At 44.9% G+C, this 25,925-nt stretch overlaps 1 long non-coding RNA gene across 1 annotated transcript; it reads right to left on the minus strand.

Annotated features, from left to right (window-relative positions):
- Positions 1-490: 490 nt before the first annotated feature.
- Positions 491-24,889, minus strand: LOC146176173 (uncharacterized). The gene is made up of 4 exons (XR_014701500.1): positions 24,752-24,889; positions 22,034-22,079; positions 1,315-1,467; positions 491-667 (listed from the first exon to the last, which is right to left on the minus strand). It is a non-coding gene; the product is annotated as an uncharacterized LOC146176173 (long non-coding RNA).
- Between the last annotated feature and the right edge of the window lie 1,036 nt (positions 24,890-25,925).

The raw sequence follows: 25,925 nt of genomic DNA on the forward strand, positions 1-25,925 counted from the left end.
CCTTCTGTTATTGGCTCCTGTTGACCCAGTTCATGGGGTTCTCTGTCGCTAATCCGTAATGTTGAAAAAAAAAAAGAAAAAAGGTTTCTGACTTCGTGCGCGTCTTTTTTCCGCTCTCTTCCCTACTTCTCTACCAGGAAGGGAGCCTAAAATGCTTCAAGTGCCTTTCTCCTAGATTGTCCGTGCTCTGTCCATCTCCGTCATCCTCGGCGGTTTACCCCAAATGGTGAATTGCCGCTGTTCCGTGCACCTCTGTCATGCCGTAGGTAGTACATCCGTTGTTCCCGTCCTTCTATCCTGTTCACAACAGCTTCCCCTGCACTCACCATAAGCTGAGACTGAATGCGGGGTTGAAGTTGAAGCCGAAGATTAGGCGAATGTCGATGCCGAGACTGAAGCCAAGCTGAGATGAGACCGTGAGCACTAGTCCGCTTATTTCCACACCATTACAGAGTTTGAGCAAAGTCAGAGCGACAAGGTCATACATATAGTTCGTTTTAATTTCGCATCCTCACCTCAGTGAACCCAGTTCGACTTCAATCCAAAGCCTGATGTCGTCCGGGTCAACTTCGCTTGCGAATTTTGTCTAAGACCGCGGCGCGAATTACGTCCATTGGACTAGAAACTCACGGGAGACACTAAGACGGCTGCCATATTCAAGGAAGCGCTGAAACGAAAAAAAAAAAAAAAAGTTAATTGCGAATCATGCACAAGCTTGCTCATGTGACATATTGATGCATATGTTAGGCATGTTAACATGAAGCACAATGCGTCGGGCGGACATATCTGATGCATCCTTCCGACTAAGCAGTTGTGTTCTTTAGAGAAGCCGTCGTGAGCAGTGCGCGGTCTTCGAAGCCAGTGCTTTTGCGGACGTAGATGGCCTTCAGACTCTATGACGTGCACTGCCCAACTTCCCCTTACGTTACAGAAGCAAGTTAGGAAACTGAAATGTCTGGCTATCCGGTGAAATGCGATTGCTTCTCAGGAGAATCATTCGCCTGTTGTTGTATGCTCTTTCGGTGTCGTTAATATGCTGATATCCGACCACGATATGTCTTCTACAGGTGCATGTGAAGACCAATTACACGCTGTAAGATAATATTACCACCTTACGTTTGTTCTTTACTTATGTTCAGCTGCTTTCAATTTTTTTTTTTTTTTTTTTTTCCTGATAAGAGCATCTTTGGAAATGGGGCACCTTCTCGGAAGCTTGTTAACAGCTGATGCAACTACCGGTCGCGATTGTATTTAGATGAGCTTAGCGTTTTGCTTGCCTTGTACTATATAGCGATTCAAAAGGAGTTTGTTCACCTGCGTTTTCAGCGCTCGACCGCAGTTAGAAACCAAAGGCCGTTTCGTATTAGCCGCTGCATTATTAAACAATAGTTGAGATCCGTCTTCTCCTTTCGAGTTTTGCAACTCTGCTCGAGAACGATGTAGGCGTTGAATGCACATTTGTTGGTGCTGGAAGAAAATAATAATCGTGATCATTTCAATGCATTCAAATTGCTGCCAGTTTTTACAGATGGAGTCAAATCTTCGCGTTGCGTAAGAAAGACAAAAGTCTCGTAACGTTTATTTTTTTGTTGCTGTCTATAATAGCTTTTCTCGGGTGTCAGTGGTTTATGAGGGTCCGTGTCGCGTGCTGTGGTTGTGTTGTTTGCAATCACAAACTTATTACGGCAGTCTGTTTCTGTGGGACGCTGCCAACGTGTACATTGCCCGATTGCTGCCTCACATTGCTTGCCTTTAATGCCTTTTACTTTATTTATTTTTGGCGACAAAAACGTGATCATCGCCATATGCAGTCATTTTTGTTTTCCAATTAAACTCGCGAATCCACTTTATTTTGGCGGTGTGTTCGAACAAGCGAGCATGTTGACTTGCGAGGTTCTTTGATCGCATCAGTTAGGAAACATATCGTACATGCCACGGTTAAGAATCCAACAAATTAATTAATCCAAGATTAAAAATACAGATCAGTGTAATGCATTTGGAAGCGATTTGTCAAAACAGTGCCAAATTTTGCTGCCCGAAGTCTCATCTGCTAGCGTATAAATAATTTGTGCAAAATGCAAAATAATTTTCAACCGTGGCCCCCATAGCTGTCGCGATGAAAGAACCTCTCGTTGATCACTTCATTACGCGTAGACAATCTCACTACGCAAAAATCATTTCCCAAGAGTCGAGTGGGTAACGAACACTATACATATCCCTCTCCCATGTATATTCCCATGAGATTAGGCCCCAGAGAGGCTTGAGAGAATCTTCCATCGGCCGCGTCATCTCGAAACGTATACATTCCTGGCACCTTTTACGTGTCCGCTCGCGACAGTTGAAAAATCAATCGCTTGTGCGTAAACAAACAAATGTTCGTGGTTGATGAGCAAGTTCTCGGCACATTGTTTAGTTTTCGCGTGTGGCATCCGCCGTGGGTGCGTTCTTTTTGTTTGTTTGTTTGTTTGTTTGTTTTTCGAATGTGTTTGTGTGCAGTGTGCGAATGAGAGTGCGTGAGAAGAGAGCACAGCATGAGCAGTTGACAACGCCATGCAACGGAGTGATCACGTGATTCTACTTCATTCATTTCCCGAGCGCATGTAGACTTCATCCTCTGGTTTTTAACCTCCTTTTTAGACTTTGCCAGTGTGTTTGCGTGAGTGATTTGGGACCGTGCACGGCGTGCTGATTTTGTCACGTTATGACGGGAGAGTTGCGAGGTGACGGTAAAGTGTTATCGCGTGTACAAAGTATATATATATTATACATATCTATATATATAAAATATAAATATACACATATTATACATAAATATAAATATTACGTCGGTGATTGCTTTCTGTCGTTTTTTTTTTTTTCTTTCACTCTCACCCTGCACCTTTTCACATCGTCACATGTATAGATTAACTATAGCAGGGTCCATATTTTGTTGTTTTATTTTCTCTTCATGTTCAAGGAGGAGGCATATCATGGTAATATATTACATGGGCATCTTACTTTCGACACATCTGTCGCCTTTGACGCCGATCAACTTTTTCTACACGTGATGTTTTCCCTCTTCTTCCCGCTGCCTTTCGCGAGCACCGGTCCAACCGGCTTCATGGCGCTGTACCTGCGTTCCGCGCCGAGTGTGTCGTTTTTGTCTATTTTCTTTCTTTTTTCTTTTTTTGTGTGGTGATGCCGTGTGGGCTGGGAATCCACTCTGATTTGTGTAACGCATAAAACGTCTCTGTTGATGGGGTTACGAGAAGCCTACTCTCCCGCTTGGGAAAGTCATGTCTCGTCTATCCGGAAAAAGTTTGGCTCCGCAGTGCGGTTGAACCGCAGTAACGAATTATTCGGTTAAACGAATTTGATCGTGTCGCCCTCGAACGCACGTACAGGACAGTTGTTCGGAACCACGGAAGGAGAGTTTTTGGTCAAGTACTCGGTGCGTTGGCCGAGAATACTAGTAGTGCAAGTCTGAGCAGAGCGCGCGAAATCTAGTCGGGGATTCTTCGACGACTATTTGATCATTATCTCGTATTTCTGTTCCCTTGTGCCCCGAAGTAGGCTTTTTACCCAAGATAAATTTCGCGGATATTGGGTTAGGCTTAAAGATTGAGGACAGGCAAGAAGCCAATTATCCGCCCCTTAGAATCTTTTTCTGACATTCCAAGCTCATTCCATCGACGGAGACTATTCTTGCGATTAGTATCAAGACAGCACGTAACCATGGCAACCAAGCTCCGAATAGGCGAGACATGTCACTTCCCCGACCGCGCACTGGAAAGTGGTATTACTCCGTGCAAAATGGCAACTCGGTATAACATTCCTCGTCAGCCTCAAAATGCTGTTTGTGAAGCTTGCCACAATGTCTTTTTTTTTTTTTTTTTCTAAATGCTGTGAAACTGAACATTCTTTCTGCTGTTGACTTCGTATTTATTTACGAATGTAAGAGGAATCTCTGTGCTGTCCCCCCCTTTGTTGTATTTTTTTTTTCTTTGGAGCAAATGAAGCGTCTTCTTCGCTGTGCGAGGCTGGCAAATCATCTGCCTCAAATCAATGTGAAAAGCGCGAGAGATGCCCTCAGAAGAGTCCCGATTGTGCGCGTGTGTCCGCTGTGAAACGCGCGCCTGTCATCGCCACCGCCACCGCTACAACACCCTCTCTCCATCCCATCCCATCTACTCGCTCTCTCTCTCTCACTCGCTCGCTCAGTTACGAATAAAAACAGATTTCTAAGAAACCCAGTTCACCGTCTCCATCATTGCTCATATCTCACTCCCGGCGGCGCGCACCTCAGCTTCGGTGCGTGCAGACAAGGAGGTATACATCAACTTCTTCATTTCTCCCAGCATTGAACACAAGCAACAGTTTTCGAAAGAGGACTAAGATCTTTACCGTTCTGGACAAACAAGGATATAAGCTACACCGATATTTCCTTAAGGTTGTGCCAACATTCATGTTTCTATTCGTGTCATGTGTCATCTGTTCTTGTCGTGCCTTTCTTTTCCTTTCGTCTGGGAATCAGGGGACAATAAAGAACTAAATTGTCGCTATCTTTTATGACAGAAGGGTTGCCTGCCCTCACGCTTTTGGTGCACCTATTCAACTATTATGGTAGCTAACTTTCATTTTTCTCAATACTTATTTGGGGCGCTTTCAGGGCTTAAAGCTTCTCAAGGCAGTTAAATGTGACTTCTGATGCCCTCACTGTTCTTGAAAGAAACAAACAAAAAAAAAAAAAACATAAAAACTTATAAATAATAAAAAAAATGAGACTAAATCCTAGTATGCAATACAGTAAGTAAGGTTGCAGGTAATCAACAGAATTTGCATGGACTAAAAAAAAAAGAAAAAACTGAGCACGGACGTGATATTGAGCCTCGAAGTGTAAACGAACAAAGTCAACGCGAATTTCGTAATCACATTCATAATGCATTATACCTACAGATTCTAAAAATAAGCCGCAATCGAAGTTTCTTTTTGTCAAAAATAAGTAGTAAAGAAACTATGCAGTATGTAATTCAATATCAAAGAGAGATAAAGAAAACATGAAAACATAACACACCGATAAATACCTTAAATATCTGCTAAATAGCCTCGCAAATGTTGAATTGTTAGCAGTTCCGCGTTTTAATTTCCTTTTTCAAGAATGGGAATTTGCAATTATACAGCATCGAATCACAAAGTACGGATCTGGGATTTGTGAGCGAGCTTAATTTATTTATTCATTTACCCTCAAGGCCTATTCGCGTTACAGGGAAGGTGGGTACATATGAACAATAGATATGATGCTACAAAGCACTTGCGTGGAATGAACAAAATGAAATCTTTGAACAAAAAATGAATAAAAGTACAATATCAATAAATAGTATACCTTCTTATGCAGACTGGAAATTTGTTATCGCATCTCTGAATGACGTGGGATCTACGATGCGGGCAACGGGAGGGTGCAGGTGGTTCCATTCTCTTACAGTTCTTGGCAGGTAAGAAAAAAAAAATATTTGCACGGCAGAATGGGGCATGCATCGGTATTACCTGTTAGAAACCTAGCAAATATCGATTTTTTTTCTCTTCAATGCTGCATTGTATGAGCGAAAAGACCGAATACAATACTTGCCTACATTATGTGCCAAATGGTATTTTTGAAATTATGCACATGTGCACCTGTCATAGCCTGGATCGCTTTGGGACGTAAAACCCCCTTAACCAAACCAAACCAAACTGAACTTACGTAAGCGACGATGCGAAATATGGAATGTTGCCGAACATTTATAATGGACACTTTGCAATACAGACCAGAATATAATCATTTATGATGCGAGCAGCGAGTAATAGATCTCTATAGCAATACGCAGGAAGAAAGGTTCTTCATCATGACAACGCGCCAGTGAGAAGTTTATTGCATAAGTGAGTTATGCACATTTGCGAGAAAAAAAAAAAAAAAAGTCACGCATGATACCTCGTGACCCTCAATTATGCAACGCAGATTGCTGAGAAAGTTTGGTATATGAGTATACAGAGCTAACATGGATGCATAAACATGGTCACAAAGAGGCAATAATGACAGAACAAGTGTAATTGTCATGTCCCTATAGTATCTCCGTGTCCGTGTTTATGTGCTCATGTCGATTATGCACCATGGAAAGTGACAGCGCAACAGAGAGGAGAGGGAAGATGAAGAAACATGATCGACAGGACAAGCCCTGACGCACATGATGCCCTTATGTGGCCTTTTGTGAAATGAAGCTAGGAGCACAATGCAGGAGAAACTGCACCGATCAGTATCTCGGTGCGGGCTATTTGGTGATTCGTCATCGAAATTGGCAGCCCAAAAGAAACTGAAAGGATGCTGAAGAAACAGCCTTCTCCTGTTGTTCATGCTTGTTGACATTCTTTCGGGTTTCTCTTGCGCTACCACTTTGCACGAGAGATCACTGAACAGCATTCAGCGCGATACTATATAGTCAATAATGCAGCTGGCTGAACATCTTTAGAAGTTTACTTAGCCACCCGGTAAGCCTAGGTCGGCAACATTTTCCCCAACGTCCTCTGGCCACTAGGTGCAAAGACAGCCCGCTGTCTTCGCGACACAGGAGACCCAAGTTCGATCCCCACTTCTCAATAATTAGCCGTTCATTTATCGCGCCAATAATTTATTTCCGCACACGTCACTAGAATTTTTGGCGTGACGTCAGGGCGCTTGGGTCAAACTTCCGCGGTATAAAGCGTCATGAAAAATAAATGTGGTAGAAAGCCCTCCGCATAAACCCCCGCATGATCCGTGACGTCGCGGTGAATCCCGATTCGATTCTGAGCGGCGTGACTTCACAGACCCGTTCAGCCAACCCACATTCAGCGTGACGCTGGCGGCTTTCTTTCAAACAGGAGCCGACAACAGCGTGTTAAAAATTAAAACAAGCGCATTGCGCTCTGCCGTTGGTTGGATTCCGCAGACCCGAGCTTCAGAAAGCGATACTTGGAACCGCGTAGCTTCGACACTGCGATGGCGAGCAGCGTGCGTCACGCCAGACGCTAGCGTAACAAGATCGTCAAGGGCGGATGTTTTCAGCAACCTAAAATGGAAGTGTTCTCAGCGGGCGCCGAGCGTCACATAGCCAGTGAACATCGTAGGCGGAGCAACAGCGACGAATGGCTTCCCCTTTGATCAGCCTAGTGGTAACCGCCTCCTCCCTTAACGCTGCGAAAGGGTGTACATTCTGATCTTGAACTCCACGCGAGGGCGCACGGTAGTTAACGGACTCCAAAGGGTCCACGGAACCTCACTCATTATAACCACAACTCCGTAGTGTGGTCGGACGCAAAAGCTAGAACGGGAACCGAGAAGGAACCATCGAATGGTGTAGCATGTCCATATTACGCTCATGCACTGTACAGTCAGGGACAAAAACGTTTGTGCTGGATGCGTATCTGTGGAAAAACATTTATTTCTTCACTGCCTCGCTAGTTTTTCTTGTGATACTTTTTTCTATGATTGGGGCGTGCATATCCCCTCGTGATTCAGCACATTTAATTCACTATGTTTGCCAAGTTACACAGAAATATATATATATATATATTGTCACGCACTTCCCGTGGTCCTGTATTGGAGGAAGAGGAGGCTTGGCGGAATAACCAGAAGAAGAAGAGGAAGCTGGTTTTACCCGCTCTGGTGGGCTAATCTCCAGCGCATCCTAAGATCTGTGTAAATAAACCTCGTAACAAGTGTGGTGGAGGTGCGGGGTGAAGATCACCACGGAACCTAGCTCTCCTACACCGCCGAAGCAGAAGAATTGCTGGGCTACCCCTCCTACGGACGGAGATGGCGCAAGCAGATGTTTCAACGCCGCCCATGCCAGCAGCACAATCGACCACCCCACAGCCTTATCGGGAACCCCGACACTTTTATGGCAAGCCCGCGGGAAGTGCGGGACAATATATATTTTTCCACGAGCTCACGTCCCGCAAACTTTTGTCCCTGACTGTACCTGCAAATGGGTGGCAACGAGCAATCCTGCATGCGAGACAAAGAAAGTCGTTCCTCTTGTCACCAACTCTGCGTAAAAGAAGTAGCCCTTAAAATGAAGTCCAGTGGGAAACTTTTAGATCCCATATGTGTGCCGTTTCGAGACGTATGAGAGAGCCCTGAACAAGGGTAGATGGAAAGCCTCAGCTCCCAAGCCGAGCCAACGTTACGACACATGGACCTGTCTTCGTCTGGAGACGTACGGTAAACGTACACACTGAACACAAGCAGAAATTTTCCCGCGTGGATAATGCAATAATGTCCGAAAACGAAACTAAGCTACAAAGGACCGACAGACGAAGTACAGGTGCCTCCGTCATCAGCCTTTTTTCACAATTAAGATTCTCCAGACGCTGTTCTACGTGATCTTGAGTACAGTTATTAAAAAAAAAAATACATCTCGAGCTTTGTAATTTTTGGTGCATATTTAACGATGTAACTTACAACTATTTTTTTATTAAAAATTTCAAATGCAAGAAGAACGAAAATATTTCCCGGACACCTAGTTCTGCACTAGTGCTGAAATTCAGAGCTCATTAGACCCCATGCCAGCTGCACACTGGGGTTTCGCCAATAAAAAGGGAGGGTACGATCAGAATCGAACCTACCATTACCCTTGGATGCCTGGTTAGGCAATCGGCCCCTAGGCAGCGCAAGCACATTTGTGCGGCTTTGGTTAAATAGGAAATTTATATATAAATGCCGCTGTTAGGGAGCATAAATCGCGGTCTTCCTCACAAGCGTGCCTGTGGCAGATTGTACTTGATAGGTGACACGGTCAGGCACTGCCTGATTGGTCGGAGGTTTCTTTGACGTCACTTGTCTTAAAGCTACTTGTGTTTGTGTGACGTCAGGTGACCTATGATGTCACGTAGTTTAATCGTATATACTGAGCAGGATGAATTCAGTCTGCTTCGATAACTGACATCTACAGCGAGTCTCGTTCTACGCGGCAGTTGTCGGAGGCGGAGATACGCCGCGAACAGCTAGAGAGAAGACCGCGACGTCATCCATTACATCTACCATTTACCAAGGTAACTAAGTCAAACTAATGCTTTCGCGCTCTATACTAGGTTTATCCTCGTTAAACCTTTGCAGTTAGTTTCGCTAAGAAATAAGAGAAGTTGCGTTTATCAGTTCAATAAAAGGACGCAAAATTTGTTACAGAAGTCAGAGGGGATCGATTGGAAACTTTGTGCCCAACTGACTTCCAAACGTTCGCTCGTGCAGTTTAAATTTCTGAACTAAATGAGTGTATTTCTAATTCCGCCAGGATACGCTTCTGTTGACGTGATCTTTGCATCCGTTTCAACTACGCTCTTCTGCTTGCTGTTGCCCCTGCGTTTACGGGCTATGTGGCGTCATCTGTCGAGAGAGGGGCACACCGTTGCAAAGTTGAAAGGCGGCAAAATTGATTGCTTGTGCTGCTGTCGGCTGAGGGAAACGCCACTCCAAACCTTGGTTGAAGGTGCTATTGATGACAAACAACTGGATTGCTCGTCTAATGATTTTGGACAAGGAAAGGTGTGAGAAAATAATTGGCTTATTTTTCCAGCTTGCGTGAGAGAACTAAAATCAAGCTTTCACATCCAAAAGAGTACGGCCTGAAGCTACTGGTCGACACGACAGTTATGCCCTTTAAATGCCGTTCACGCGTTCCAAGGACTTTGTCCGCGAGAGTACTTTGTATGTACCTCAATACTAAACATTAATTTTTCCTTCATTTGTATGCTAATTATCGTAACGAAGGCATCGAATCTGTTGCCCTTGACGTCGTAGGTAGCGTAGTACATGGTTACCACACATCTCACACCCTTCCCTTTATCTCGTTCCTACGTGACACTCGCGATATATCACAGGACTTTCCATGTCCGTCGCTATCAAGGAATGTGGTGGTGATGGTGGGTACTATCAAGAATAGGTCACAACCTACATAAATACCGTAGATAGTTGTAAACTGAACTCCCGTCACCGCATCTGAGTCGGTAGAGCACCGAACGCGAAGTTCAAAGGGTTGAAGATCGAATCCCACCGATGGAGTGTGAATGTTCCTATTCTGCTTTGTAATCAATTATCTCCGCGATTACGTTATTGCTTCACATTTATCAACACACAACCAAATTGGCAGAAGTTACGTTTAGTACACCGATGACAGTGCAAAAGCGCGGGCTTTTCTTCTTATTACTTAACCGTTTTAACCAGTGTAATAGCTCTTTTTTACGTGATACGTGCCTGATACAAACTTTCGGAGGATATATGACCTGGTAGGCTGCTGTTTCAAGTGTACATGTGGCGCCATCTAGGAGCTACCTCGGAAAAAAAGGGGGGGGGGGGGGGGGAGTTTAACTGTGGCCACTGAGCTACAGGGAAACGGTAGGCATGATCGCTGAGGCCACGGGTTGAGGCTTACTTTTGGCGTCATCTGAGAGCGGCCCCGTCAAATTGAGGACGTTTAACCCTACTGAAACCTGGTTACAAATAGCGAAAACACCCACCGCGGTGGCTTTAGAGAGAAATACGAAGACGTCATATCGTTATGAAGCGTTCCTCGATGTTCTCCGCCGCAAAGGTTTAATCCGCCTCTGGAAGAGGCTCTTCTCAGGCTATAGCACAAGCAGTAATGGTTATCGTGTTGTGCTTGTCCATCCCCGAACTGCTAGGCTAGTTGTAGACTCTGTTTTTCTGCGTGCTGATAAAAGCACTAAATGGGTTGAACTTGAGCCTCGAGTCCGGCCAGAGCCAGTGGTCCGAATCACAAGCCCGGTCTGTGGCTTTAAGCCCGGGCCCAGGCTCGCTCATTTATTGCTCTACTTCGCAGGGCTTGGCCCGGGCCCTGCCCTGACCCGCTCTCACAAACACATCAGGTAAATTGCTCACTGTGGGCAGGTAGACTCTTACTGACAAAGAAGCTCAAACTGCATAAAAACTTGAATATCTTTTTAACACAAAAAGAAGTGATAAGGGGGGACGCTCGCCCAGCCGGCTTTTTGAACAGTGATTTCACAGGCGCACAGAGATAACATAGAGGAACTCGGAAGTTCCAAGAGCAAAATGAACAAGGTTGCATATACGCGTAATTACCACTCTGGGTTCTCTCAAGACTTTCGGTCAGTCATTTTTTACGGCCCGCGTGTGTCTAAATATAATGAAAGCGTCTTCGCAGCCATTGGACTTAATTTTTTTTTATGAACACAATTTCGTAGGTTAAATTCATGGCCGAGCAGCTCGGCCATGAATGATATTTTGCTAATTCATCGCCAACTACTAGTCGTTCAGTGGCATCGCGCCAGTCCCAGATTTATCAGCCGTGCCCTGCTTCATCTGAATGATTTTTATTGGAAAGCTCATCGTATAGCTTTTCTCCCCCTCAAAGAAATATGGAAGCAGCTGAAGCAACACTTCGTGGGCTGTGCCATAAGTGGGACTTCGTCGCTCGATTTCACTGAGCAAGCGCAGCTGGCGAAAGGGCGGCCACAAAAACGGCGCTCATTGGTGAAGCTCATCTGTCTATTTCTCAGCATCAAGAAATTCTAGCGCTCTAGCTTTCAATTTAAAGATTGCTGACTGGCCTGTAGATATAGTCGCAAGCAGGGGAGTAAATTATGTGGGGGGGGGGGGGGGGGGGGAATGTCAGCAAGTGTCTTACTGATTGGACTGCCCGACATAACCCTACCGAAAAAAACCTACGAGTCATAATAATCTCATACAGATTTCTCATACTGGGGAATACTGCGCTACTTGATATACAGAGACAAGTGAAAGACGACACACGAATGAAGCGCAAACTTACACCTGTTTATTTTTATCAATAAAACACGTGCATACATATAGCATTCTCGTCAATTTTCAGATTTCTCATATTAAACTCATACAAATCTCATACAATCTCGTATATTTTTCATACGCTGAATGTTATTTGTATGAGATTATATGAGATTTATACGATTTAAGTGGGAGCTTAGGATGAGAAATCTGTACGAGGTTACTGTGACTCAGGGTTTTTTTGCTAGGGAAACGCCATGTCCCTAGCTCCACAGGTGGGGACAAGAAGCAGTATTTGAGAGATATAGTTTATCCACCAGCGGCTCTCTTCTCCAGTTTCGACCTGTACTCACTTCAACATGTAAATAAGTCTACATAAACGTCTTTCTTTGCCTATCCTCCCTGGCTGCTCCTGCCTGGCCAGCCTGCGGGGAAGCCTAGGCACCTGAACTTTGATCACATCTAGGTGTGCACAAAAAAAATGTGGCAGATACTGTATCTTTCCTTATAAATCAAGGCATATTGTTAGCGTGAGCTAGCCATTGCCCTTCAAGGAACCACAGGACAAAATGGCTGTAAATATACATGCGCCTTCCTTTCCCCCAAACATACAACCGCTTGTAGCGTAAACCTGTGGACCACATTTGCGTCGGACCACAAGACCATGACTATGAGTCTTTGGGTGACTTTTGACTTCGACCTTTCAAACTTGAAGCTGAGGTAAGAGTGGAAGGGGTGGAGCATGTGATTAATCACTTGGGTGACGTCACGTCGCGCCATCGCTCGACGGAAACCGCCATGGCGTCAATCGACGAGTATAATAACGAGGGGCAACCGCGCCTCGACTCAGAGCCAGCCATGGACGCCAGTGACGATGATGCTGCGCTTACTGCGTCGTACCGATGCCAGTTAAATCGGCCTACGGAAACTACCCAGCGTAACCATGATGTGAAGGTCTTCCACGTCATACTGAGTACTTCGGTAAGCACAACGTGCACTTTTTGTTGCATATTTTTACGTCTAGAACCACGTTTTATTACCGCATGACGAAATGTGGTCGTAACTTAGCTTTAAACTGAACTGGCTGCCTACTATCTATGGTAATATGACAGCGTTTTAATCCATGTGCTTAATCGCAGCTTTATTTAGGGGTTATTGAGAGTATCCTCTTTTTTTTTTTTTTCCGCCTCACCCTACACTCTATTCTGATGTAGCACCTTTTGTCCTCTCATTTTTGACAGAATGTGCGCAGTTCATTCCATTGCAACAAGGGAAGCTTATGCTAGCACAGAAGATAAAAGTTCGCCTTATTTTGTACATTGACCTTCAAGGAGTACTTCGGCGTTATCTCATTCTCAAACATGAAGACTGTATGCCTCGATGGAAATTGGAACGTTTTTGATGAGTTGGCCACTTTGTGCCACAGTTTCAAGCATATATCGTCCGGTTTTTGTGCATTTTATATGTATGGTGTTTTGATACAGGCCTTATGCCGTACGTCAACCATCTCTTTAAATGGGAAGACCGGAACCTTCCCACTCGCCGCCTGGTATGAAAAGACCTCTTCCAACCCGTGCTGGAAATCAAAGGGCCTGACACGTGTTCGCCACATTTCTTTCCTTTTTTTCTGCCTATTCACCTTTGCATCGCCATCCCCATGATCCTATCCTTGTGTCGCAAGCTGTCGGCTCGGAGTTCCCGCAGCGTTCGAGTGGGAAACTCTACCCAAATTACTCTGACGTCTAATTACGCGGACAGGGCGCCCAATCTCACTGTCTTTTTTCGGGAGCCTCCCGACGACCTACCCTGGTGCGAGTGAATCGCGCGGTGATCGAAAGGGGCGCAATAAAAGGACATTTCCCTTACGAAGAGACCTAACGGTGCTGCCTCAAGGCATTCTCAATACTAGCGAACGTTAGTGAGCGGCGGAGTAGACGAGCTGCATCCCTTTCAACGTTGATGGGGTCGCAGTTTGGGGAGTTCGAAACGGCGTCGAAAGGGCCGAGTAGGAAAACGAGAGGGTCGGTAAAATGAATTTAGTGAAAAGGAAGACGCTGAGAATGCAGCAGCCGGAATGGTAGCCACCTTTGAAGTCGGACGTCGCTGTAACAAATTAACCGCATTGTAATTACACTGGAACTGACGGCCTCCGACATTATGCTGCATGCAGGTTGTCTTTTCAGAATAGTGTGGGTCATGCTCACGAACGAAATGAGCACCGTGAAGTGACACAACTTTCTGTTCACTACAGTGAGCAAAATGGGGCGATACTATAGTTTTTCAAAATTAGCGCTTCTTTAACTGCACTAAATCTTTCCCTTAATCTTGTTGAGGAGACAACGTCCGAAATATTAAGCAACGCTAACCATTATTTGTAATCAGAATGAGCCGCACTTTGTTCCCACACCAGATTCTTTAAAAGCGTTTTGTGCTTCGCCCGAAGGTATCGGTGATAGTAGAGGTTTTTATTACTAAACGAGATATCATGATCAAGAACACATTTTGACAATAACATAACGCCGGCGGTGCTCAGCGCGTAAACTCTTTACGTTGATCACTGAAGCGTAGATTCCAGGAAGCGAAAAAACCCTATGAGTCACAATAACCTCATACAGACCTAAATCTCATATATTCTCATACACATATCATTCAACATATGAGAAATATATGACATTGTATGAGATTTGTATGAGTTTAATATGAGAAATCTGTATGAGGTTATTGTGACTCATACGGGTTTTTGGCCATGCCAATGAAGAAACTCACTTTTTTCGCTGTTGCAGCACTTAGTTAAATCTTCCCAGGGCGCTGCCGGTTTATCTGTCTCTCAAACGACGCGCAAAGTCTCTGCAATGATTTTCAGTTAAAACAATTTCAGCACACTGGCTTTGGGTACTTCATAAGGTACACCCTTCTCTTCTTCTACTTGCTTTTCACGAGTGTATACAGGGTTCGAGTCGTAAATTGGTTGAAAAACATATCCAAAGTCGACATTTTGTTTGCCTATGGAAAGACCACATCATCACCTTAAGAATTCCCTGATCAATCTCTTGATTCTGAGATGGAAACCAAATTCACTAGCGTAGTTACGTATAATCACGTATAATTACGTATAATCAGTTACGTAAGAACGTCCTCGCTTATTTCCTTGGTCAACGTGGGATGTTGGTGTTTCCAAATAACGAATTTTTTCACAGCGTAAACCATGAATCACCCTTCCCACGTGACAGAAACATCGAACCATATAATGAAATCAATCTTTTATTGGTCACATACCACAACAGTCGTCACTTAATTTACCTAAACACAACGCACTGGAAACCCAATTTTTGTTCGCCGGTGTGCTGGTTTTGAGCTGGGCTCCTGTAATTTCATTCAACACATAGCACATGACGTCTCAAAGTCGATCGAGCAACTGAAGAATCGGACACCAGGAAAATATCTTCGGAAACGTCGATGACCGATAGTCGAGAGGACGGTGAAAGAACCTTAATACGGATGGTGAAAACGAGTGAGACGAAGCGTGGTCGAGGATCCAAGTAGCTCTTGCGAAAACACGGTCATACTTCCGCCGCAGTTTCTAAGGCGAAAGCCTTTAATGACTCATGCTGTCGTGTACAAAATGTGTCCCGCTTTTAGGGCGGCTTCGATTGCCAGAGGCTGGATGACGTCATATAGGTCTCGACCAATCACAGAGCACCACCACAGTATGCGCGAATGCGTGCTTTATAGGCCATATGCCAATCAATCATCAATTACTAAATAATGACTAATTATCAATTATAATTATACAAACAATTCATTTACTAATTATTGACGAAATCAATTAAGTATTACCCGTTTAATGCTTTTTATAATTATTTAATAATTAATTAGTGCCGGTCGCGTAGCAGAATGCGGCACTCAGGCTTTCGCCTTTCACTACTTTAGTCGCTAAAGTCCCTCGTAATTTTTGGTGTGTACCTTGGAGTGCTGAACTTTTCAAGGAGGTTTGCAAGTTACACCGCAAAGAATTATCGCAATCAATCTCGTTCAAAGTACGCACTCGAATCGCAAAAACAAGAGAAAAAGACGCTTATACTTCGCCTTAAGAGTTGACGCGAAGCGCATTTAAAGCCGCCTTTTCATTGCGCAATGTTCTAAATTTTTCTTAACTTAAAATTATTATTATTGTGCAATCAGTATACACATCCCAAACACACGTTAGTAACTCATACGCACCAAATGTATTCACGCGCGCTTACTACCAGCAACTCTTCGTGGCTTACCTATAAGGTCACTTAAACAACGAATAGTCGTTGGTAGTAAGAATCGAACACTTCCAAGTCTAGTTTCCTGACTCTTATGCCGCGGCTAAATTATGAAATGAAAAGAAAAAAACGTTTAGAACTGCCAATCTCCGCTGGAGAAGTAAAGAAAGCAATAGAAGACGTACCTGACGACGCACAGGACACGGACGCCGCAAACATTAATTGCTTTTAATTCTGAGCATACTGCCACCTTTGAACGCTCCTTTCCAATGTACGTTTCATTTTTCAATAATTTCAATTAATTAACTGATCGATTCTGAGCTCTCAGTTCAGTTCAGTCGTTCAGTCGTGTCCGACTCTTCGTGACCCTATGGACCATGTCACGCCACGCTTTCCGGTCTCTCACTATCTTCCTAACATCACATAACTTCATCTGCAGTGCCTCGAGGATGCCATCTAACCATCGCGTTCGCTGCCTACCCCTACTCCAGCGACCCCCAACCTTTCTCAACATCAAATCTTTCTCCAGCGACTCCTCTCTTCTCATCAGATGACCAAAGTAGCTGAGCTTTAACTTTAGAATTTGACCTTCCAATGAGCAGTCAGGGTTTATGGTCGACAATATCGACTGATTTGATCTTCTGGCAGTTCAAGGAACTCTCAAGGGTCTCCGCCAGCACCACAATTCAATCTCGTCAATTCTTCGGCGGTCAGCCTTCTTCACAGTCCAACTCTCGCATCCATACATCACAACTGGAAAGACCATAGCACGAGTTATACGTATCTTGGTTCGCAGACTAATGTCTCTGCTCTTTACTAGGCGGTCAAGGCTAACCATTGCTCTCTTTCCCAGAAGCAGGCGTCTCCTAATTTCATGGCTGCAGTCGTCTTCCGAGGTAATCTTGGAGCCCAAGAAGAGAAAATCTGTCACAGCTTCCACTTCTTGTCCATTGATGCTCCAGGACTTGATGGGGCAAGACGCCATGATCTTTGTCTTTTTAATGTTCAGTTTAAGCCCAAACTTCTCACTCTCTTCTTGTACGCGCATCAGAAGTCTCTTGAGTTCCACTTCACTTTCTGTCATTAAAGTGGTATCATCCGCATATCTAAGGTTGTTGATACGTTTTCCAGCAATCTTCACTCCAGCTGAAGACTCGTCCAGGCCGGCCTTCCTCATGATGCACTCTGCATATAGGTTAAATAGGCAGGGCGACAGTATGCAGCCTTGCCTCACTCCTTTCTCAATCGGAAACCAATCAGTAAGACCATGCCCAGTTCTGACTGTGGCCTCTTGCCCTTCATACAGGTTCCTGAGGAGACAGACGAGGTGAATTGGAACTACCATTTCTTGGAGAGCTTGCCACAATCTGCTGTGATCTACGCAGTCAAACGCTTTCGCATAATCAATAAAGCAGAAGTAGATGGGTTTCTTGAACTCTCTTGCTTTTTCCATGATCCAGCGAAGGTTAGCAATTTGGTCTCTAGTTCCTCTGCCCTTGCGAAACCCAGCTTGCACGTCCGGAAGCTCCCGATCCAACCATGCTGCAGCCTACCTTGGAGGATTTTCAACATCACCTTGCTAGCATGCGAAATAAGCGCGATCGTGCGGTAGTTGGAACAATCTTTGGCACTGCCTTTCTTTGGAATGGGGATGTAAACTGACCTCCTCCAATCCTGTGGCCACTGCAGGGTTGTCCAAATCTTCTGACATAATGTATGCAGAATGTTAATAGCGTCATGGTTGATGCTTTGAAGCAACTCAGCTGGAATGCCATCAATTCCGCTAGCTTTGTTCTTAGCAAGGCTGGCTAAGGCCCATTCAACTTCACTCTTCAGGATGCCCGGTGCGAGATCAGTAATCACAACCGTCTTAAGTTGGGTTTGCACATTCGGGTCCTTCTTGTACAGTTCTTCTGTGTATTCCTGCCACCTCTTCTTTATCTCTGAGGCTTCAGTGAGGTCCTTGCCTCGTTTGTCCTTTATCATGCCCAGCTTAGCACAGAAGCTTCCTTTGATATCTTTGTCTTATACAGGGCTCTTGTGTTCCTTAATTGGCTGTTGTCCTCAACTGCTTGACACTGTATGTTCAGGAAGGCATTCTTATCTCTCCTTGCTATTTTCTGAAAATCCGCATTGAGTTGAGAACTTGGTATCTTTCTCTTTCCTCCATAACTTTTGCCATCCTCCTTTCCTCAGCTATTTGCAAAGCCTCTTCAGATAACCAGTTTGCTTTCTTGCACTTCTTTTGCTTTGAAACTACCTTAGAAGCAACTTCTTGTATTATATCACGAACGTCAGTCCACATCTCTTCGGGCTCTCTGTCTTCTAGATCTAAGTCTTGAAATCGATTCCTCACTTCCACAGCATATTCTAATGGAATTTGACCCAGATCATACCTGAAAGGCCTTCTAGTTTTCTGCGTTTTCCTCAATCGAAGCTTAATTTTGGCAACAAGAAGCTGATGATCGGTGCCACAATCGGCCCCAGGCCTTGTTTTTACTGCTTGTATAGTGCTTCTCCATCTCTGCCGGCAAAGAATATAATCGATCTGATTCCTGTACAGACCGTCCGGTGAAGTCCATGTGTACAGGCGCCTCTTGTGCTGTTGAAAATGAGTATTCGCTGTGGTCAGGTTGTTTTCTTGACAAAACTCTACTAGCCTCTGCCCAGCTTCATTTGGCTCGCCAAGACCGAACTTGCCTATAATTCCGGATATTTCTTCACTCCCGACCTTAGCATTCCAGTCTCCTATGAGAAAAACGACGTCTGATGATGGGATGCGGTCTAAAAGGCATTGTAGGTCCGCATAAAATCTCTCAACGTCCGCTTCTTCAGCACTAGTGGTCGGTGCATAGACTTGGATAACTGTTATGTTGAAAGGGTGACCTTGGATCCGAAGTGAAATCATTCGGTCGTTTTTTGGGTTGTACCCTAGCACTGCTCTGCCCATTCTTCTGTTTACTATGAGAGCGACCCCATTTCTTCTCTTGGATTCGTGCCCACAATAAAAGACATAATGGTCGCCGGAGGTAAATTCTCCCATTCCGGTCCACTTGAGCTCGCTGATACCCAAGATATCAATGTTCAATCTGTCCATTTCTCGCTTGACGACATCCAGTTTACCTTGCGTCATAGATCTTACATTCCATGTTGCTATGAGATATATTTCCTTGCAACATCGGACTTTCCGGTCGCTTCCCGACACATCCACAACCGAGCGTCCTTTTGGCTTTAGCCCAGCCGCTTCATTTGTCCTGGAGCTACTAGGAATCGCCCTTTGTTCATCCCCAGTAACATGTGGGACGCCTTCCAACCTGGGGGGCTCATCTTCCGGCGCCATATTATTAATGGTATTGTGACTGGCCATAGGGTTTTCTTGGCAGGAAATACTGGAGCGGGTTGCCATTACTATCTCCAGTGAATCACATTTTGTCAGAACTCTCTGCCGTGACCTGTCTATCTTGGGTGGCCCTACACAGCAGAGCTCACGACTTCATCGAGTTTCGCAAGCCCCTCCGCTACGACAAGGCAATGATCCATGAAGGGGATCCTGAGCTCTAAATTTTCTTAATTACCTTCATCAAGAATTTCGTATGGAGCATTTTGACACCACGGATCCCCTTTTCGCAATTTTTCATTTTTTTCATTATTTTTGTCATGCAATTGAGAAATTGCATTCTAGATTTTGCATTGGCTTCTCATTCTGATAATTTTGACATCTTTGATCCCCTCTTTTTTCATTTTGTTTTCATTTATCACACACTAATCAACCATTAATCACTACAACCACACATTACCACGATAGGAATTTTTCATTTTTTTTTTACGCAGCCCCCGATTGTTTCCGACGCACACGCTGCTGACAACTACGTTCACGACGCCGATGGCTTTTCGGCCGGAGGCGCTGTATAAGCTATCGCTTCAGATTTTATTCAAAGTTATTATATAAGATATATGAGCATCGGCGCACAATATCTGCCGCAAAATGGAAAAGAAACAGGAGGGGGAAGTGATGATTAGTGAATTGCTCGCAACACACCATACAATTCACATGATTCAGTAAAGCAAAGGAGGCGGTCGTTTCCAGACGCGGGAAATCATTACAAATGTCAGGGAATAATGTCTAATAAACTTTTTCTAAACACATCTTTAAAAATAGTGTTACTAGCCTGTTCAAATCTTTTCGGCAATTTCTCTACGAGGAGGAGCAACGGTTCGTTGCTGTATGTACACTCTCAATTAGTCCAATATAGTTAATGAGGATTACAAACCTCTGGCTTTCTTATAATGGTCGCGAGAAAAGTGGAGTTCTCACACAATCCCGCGTTATTCTTTCTTTCACCTGGTGTGTGTTCTGCGCTAAATGAGAAATTGTTGTGATAGTTGAAAACCAACAAGCTCATCAGTTAACTCTTCTTACACACAAAACATTTTAATCGGATGGAAATCAACGACTGGTTCCATCTGTTGGTCGCTAGAAGCAAACACAACTGTCTCGTTGGGGATTGCCTTGAGAGAGAGAGAGAGAGAGAGAGAGAGAATAAACTTTATTGACACATAGTGATTACGCGGGTGGTTCACCCGGGTCCGGGAAACCAATGGCGAATATGGCCCTCCAGGCCTGACCGATCAGCTGGCGCTGAAGGGGGAGCTCTGTGAGAGCCAGCTTCGCCTCCCACTGCTCACAGCTAATTAATTTTCTGTAGACCGCATGATTTAAGTTGTTCGGGGCAGTAGAGAGCCCCTTCAGCCGTCCTTACTGAAGCACTTCAGCACTTGAGAAACTGTGGCGGTGTTTAGCGTCGGCGAGGACTGAGGCGTGGTTTAATTTGTTGCATGAGGAAACTATTCCTGGATTTGTTGCTGAAACTGATGCATTTGATGTTGGATTTGCTGAGAGAACGCAAGAAATTTTGCTTCTAGCTTAGTATCAATCCTTGAAAACTTCCTCTCAAATTAAGGTAAGGAGAGATAGTTCCAGCAGAACGAGCCATCTATGCTGTCTTGTAATACTCCAATTTAATAAATGTGCATTAGAGGCACATGGCGAAATAAATGATACCGAAGGCCTGCAGAGTGCATGCTTCACAATTTCGGGTAACTGCAATCGTTAAAATAAAACACATCTACAATGTGCTCCCCGTGTTTGTGCATGATTAGCAGGCCATCTGCAGATGCAGCATGGTGTACCAGTAGCCCATTGACGAACCAATGCGTTCTTGGAGGGCATTAGGTTTGACATGACTAGTAAGGCCAGTAGAAATCCCTAATCAAATATTAAAATAACGAGTTGTGGTGCGTCAGCGCTGCTGCTTCAGCTTTCGTTAGCGGTGCTTCTATAGGGAAGTTGCGCAGTCTGGAGAAAAGTGCGACAGAACCAATCAATTCGGAGGATCGACGGAATATAGCGCGGGAGTGACGGCGGAAGAATGGTCTTCATGCAAGCATTAAACGAGAGTCTTGTTAAACGTTGTTGATGTCAGTGCACGAAAGGTCATCGCATGCACGTACCACTGGCAGTTTTTAACGAATCATGCTCCTATATCAGATTGCAGACAAATATAATTCGGTGATAACATAACGTAAGAAAGGCGGATAGTCACATGGAAAGTTGCTCAGACGAACGCGTAGCACACTCAACATTCTCCGAAATGCGGCGCCATGCGGTCGATTACCACTTTGCCTCCATATTCTACAAGCTGAAATGATAAATATAAAGGTGGGAAAGTAGCTGTCTCTGTATATATTTTCTGCTCACGTGGTTGGCATGGTGTTTCAGGGCTATTTTCGCCAAAATATGTGCGGTTTTGGGCCGCAACGTCGGAAATAGAACACCCGAAATAGGCATTTGAATTGTCAACACCTAATTCATGCTTATATGTAAAAATGGCGTGCCTACTATGCACTGAAAAAAAAAAAAAAAGGCATTTGCCTAAAATCTGGTCTCTACTTATCATATATATCTTGCATCGGTTCCACGAAAGCGGCAGTTACGTCAATGGTACCATACCGTCGCTCAAGATCTTCGTAGAGAAAAAGGCCTCGGTGAGCTTCACCTGAAAAAATGCGGGAGGTGTAATTTAGTTTCATTTTTAATGCGAGAGCATTACTTCGCTATGTTCACAGATTTCTGTCCGCAGGTCGCGTCCGCAAAATCGTGTCCGCAGCAGTTGTGAGTAATTGAGAAGTGGTAGAGGTTAATGAGTGGGGTCAATCGATAGAGGGTGACGTAATGTTGTGTTCAAAAATGATTAGGCCAATAATTCAATTGGGTAATTAATTAGAGGCAAAACACGCAAAATCGTGTCCGCATCAGTTGTGAGTAATCGAGAAGTGGTAGAGGTTAATGAGTGCTGTCAATCGATACAGGGTGATGTAATGTGTCTGAAAAATAATTAGGCCTATAAGTTAATTAGGTAATTAATTAGAGAATTGAGGCAAAAAATGAAACATTAAAGGCGAAAATGGTCTCATTAGCCAATGGCTTGGCGCCACATTAGAATGTATCAAATACAAAAATAGTCAATTAAATCACTCAATTAAGGTGACGCCAAAGATGTGACGTCCCACCTGAAGTCGAGCCAAAAAAAAAAAAGCATAGGAAGGGATTGGCGCGCAATTTAAATGTACCAAGACTAAAGTAGTTTATTAAAGCAGTCATAGTAGGGTGACATTAAGAATGTGACGTCACGCAACCGGAAGTAGAGCCGAAAAAGGGCATAAGATGGAACTGGCGAGCAGTTTGAAAGTAACGAAGACTAAAATGGGTAAACAAGAAGCGTATTAATGTGACGTCAAGAATGCGACGTCACACAACCGGAAGTAGAGCCTAAAAAGGACGTAGGAAGGGATTGGAGCGCAGTTTTAAAGTACCAAAGACTAAAATGGGTAAACAAGAAGTGTATTAATTTGACGTCACGCAACCGGAAGTAGAGCCTAAAAAGGACGTAGGAAGGGATTGGAGCGCAGTTTTAAAGTACCAAAGACTAAAATGGGTAAACAAGAAGTAAATTAGGCAACTCAACTATAAGCAACCAGAAGTAACCAAAAGCAGCATCCGTGCTTTCGCATTACTCCAATGCAGATTCTGCAGTGCTCTAATTTTTTCAAACCTGTCTGGCCTCACAACTGACTTGTAGACCTTCGGCACTGCTTTCAAGGTGATGCTTCGCTGGTCATGTTCCCATGCAGCTTCAGTGTGTTTTAGGGATCCTGCACTGTCAGGTGTCGTGAATGGGTGCTGCAGAAAGCTGTTTCCGACGTTCTTAATAAAGTGCGGAAAATCTGAAATATAATGAAAGTATCGTAGCAAGACTCCAAGCTGGGCTTGTTGGTTCTCTGGGTCACTCAGCTGGGTCTGGCTGCGTGAGTTCTGTCACCATGGTGCTGCACAGTAATGAATATGCCTTTTTAGATAGATATGGAAGATTATAGCTCATCTCATGATAACTTCCCATCACCCGCTGCATATATATTCTGTGTGTTTGCATGAATTAAAGCATTGTTGAAAGTGTAGCGCCGTCCTGTGCATCTTTTTTCTCTGTGTCGTCTTTTAGCGCTGCAAATCTTTTTAGTAATAATGAAAGTGTTGTTGGGAACCTTACACTTAACTGAAATTGGCCGACGGCCGACTGTCGGTAAACGACTGGGCAGAGCTCGGCAGCTGGTATTCTCGGCCAGCCAATGTTGGTCCGAAGGTGGGCCCTGGTTGGTTACCAATTACTTTGGTTAATAGTTGGTTAAAAACTTTCCGCCAACTATCGGCAAATAGGGAATTAATCGGCACCCAACGCTGCGCAGCCAAATATGCCCAAAGCAAGGCCGTAGTTGCTGCCCACAAAGTTTGCCAAATACTTCGAGCCAACCATATAGATATTGGAAAATAGTAGGGAATTAGTCGGCACCCAATGTTCAGCAGCCAAATATGGTTCAAAGTAGGGTCGTGATTCGCTGCCCACGAGGTCGGCCAAGTAGCATGTGATATTATGAGAAGGCCCCGCCCCGCCTTCTAGAGGACGGGTCTTCAAGCCGTGGTCTTGCCCAACGAGTGACAACTTCTTAAAAACCGGTTTAGTCCGGATGAACAAAAGTCACTTTACAAGGCACAACATGGGATGTAGCGGCGAAGCGAAGCTCGCGGTCGACACGCGCGACATTGCAATTCCAAGATTAAAACAGAACGGGGATCTGCGGCGCGAGTAGCGTGATGCGACGCCGCCAGAGGTTTCTGAGCGGTACAAGGAACAAGGATGCCTTCCGCGTGGCAGCAACTCACGAAAGAACGCCAAACCGATTTCCGGAGGTACCGCTTCAGCCTTCATTCTGGCAAGGCTCCGCTCTACCGTTCGTGTGCATCAGGCCATCAGGCGGGCCCACATCGCTCGTCGACTGCGCAACCGCTTCGCCGGGTTCCCGTTGCTAAAATACCCGCGCCTCGCTTCCGCTGTCGTTATCTTTCCCCGCCGACGCGCCGATCGCATGCCGCCCCCGCGATTGACGGCTCGCTCATGCCATGACTAATGGGAAATAGTGTGCGCAGTTTTAAACGCGAAATGCCGCAGGGGACCCGAAGTTTTTTAGCCAATGGATTTGCAAAAGCGACAGAGCGAAATTTTTAAACAAAAATTGGTGGTGGCTTAGCTTGGTTAAGCCTGGATATCAGAAGCGAAACGTTTCGGCGATGCCATGGCTTATTAGCTTGTGGTTCCTTGGCATAGTTGTGGCTTACCTTGTTGTTCACGGTCGCACCTTATAGATATTCCATCGCTTATCATCACGGTGAAACACTGATTACAGCCGTACATCACATAACAAAAGCGAGTGGCAGCTAAAGGTCAACCGCTGGAGTAGCGGCGGCTCCGACCACCTGAGCCTCTCCTGTGACGCCTCGTGGTTTGCGCATGCGCAACTGTGGCTTTTCCTAACCACGGAGCACACGCGAGACTCGGAGTTGACTAGCCTATAAGCTTTTCGCTTAAAAAAAAAATAAAACTATCAGAAACATGAGCAGATGAAGTTTTCCATTTTTGCCATTGCAAGCTTAAAAATAATTGAAATATCTTAGCAGGGTAGATGTGTAGGCCAGCTGGTGAGATATAAGGAAAATAAAACCGCAGCAGAGACAGGACGGAGGCTGGAGACAACACAATAAACTTTCAGTTGCCAGTACCGCCCTGTGTTGTCTCCAGCCTCCGTCCTGTGTCTGCTGCGGTTTTATTTTCCTTATAATTGAAATATATTCTCTTGCGAGGGTCACTGGCCATGCACTGGCTTTAAAGTGAGCGCTGTCGTGACGCTGGGGCTATGGCGACCCGGCCTTCACTTGGTAGCGTGCAGAGACTCCGGGTTGAAGAAGGACTGAATCTTCGAAGTTGGTAAAATATGTACAAGCAGGTTTACTGGCACTTTGAGAAAACGTATTTACAAGAATATTTACACGAAAAAGAAGGGTACATCAGCAATATGGCAAGCGTTAAGAGTTCATAGCGAGAAGCGACTGGATGAGCCGTTTACCCAGGGCTCAGAGCGACATTTCGTGCTCTGCAGCGTCCTTAAAAACCCCCTATGTCCAGCCCCTCTCTGAAGATGCTGACCAACCAAATCCAGGGCACGCCCCTCAGGTATCGGCATCCAATCGAACACATCACTGCACTGATGGTCTGAAGCACTGACTGGTCCGGCATTCATTCGTTGGGCGTGATCACTTGTTGGCGGGAAAAGCTTGGGAACGGCGAGGAGAGGAGGTACATTTCTATTCTTCAGCAAAGAAACCACAGGCTGGTTCTGACAAGGGGTTTTACTTCTCAGAAACCCGAGTGCACGTGGCGCCGCATAGGGCTCCCAACATGGTCCCTTTTCGACAATTGCAAATCTTTCCTGCATTCCCGGGAAATCACTTAATG

This window comes from Amblyomma maculatum, chromosome 10 (assembly GCF_055883805.1).
Source record: "Amblyomma maculatum isolate TAMU_Amacu chromosome 10, ASM5588380v1, whole genome shotgun sequence".
NCBI lineage: Eukaryota > Metazoa > Arthropoda > Arachnida > Ixodida > Ixodidae > Amblyomma > Amblyomma maculatum.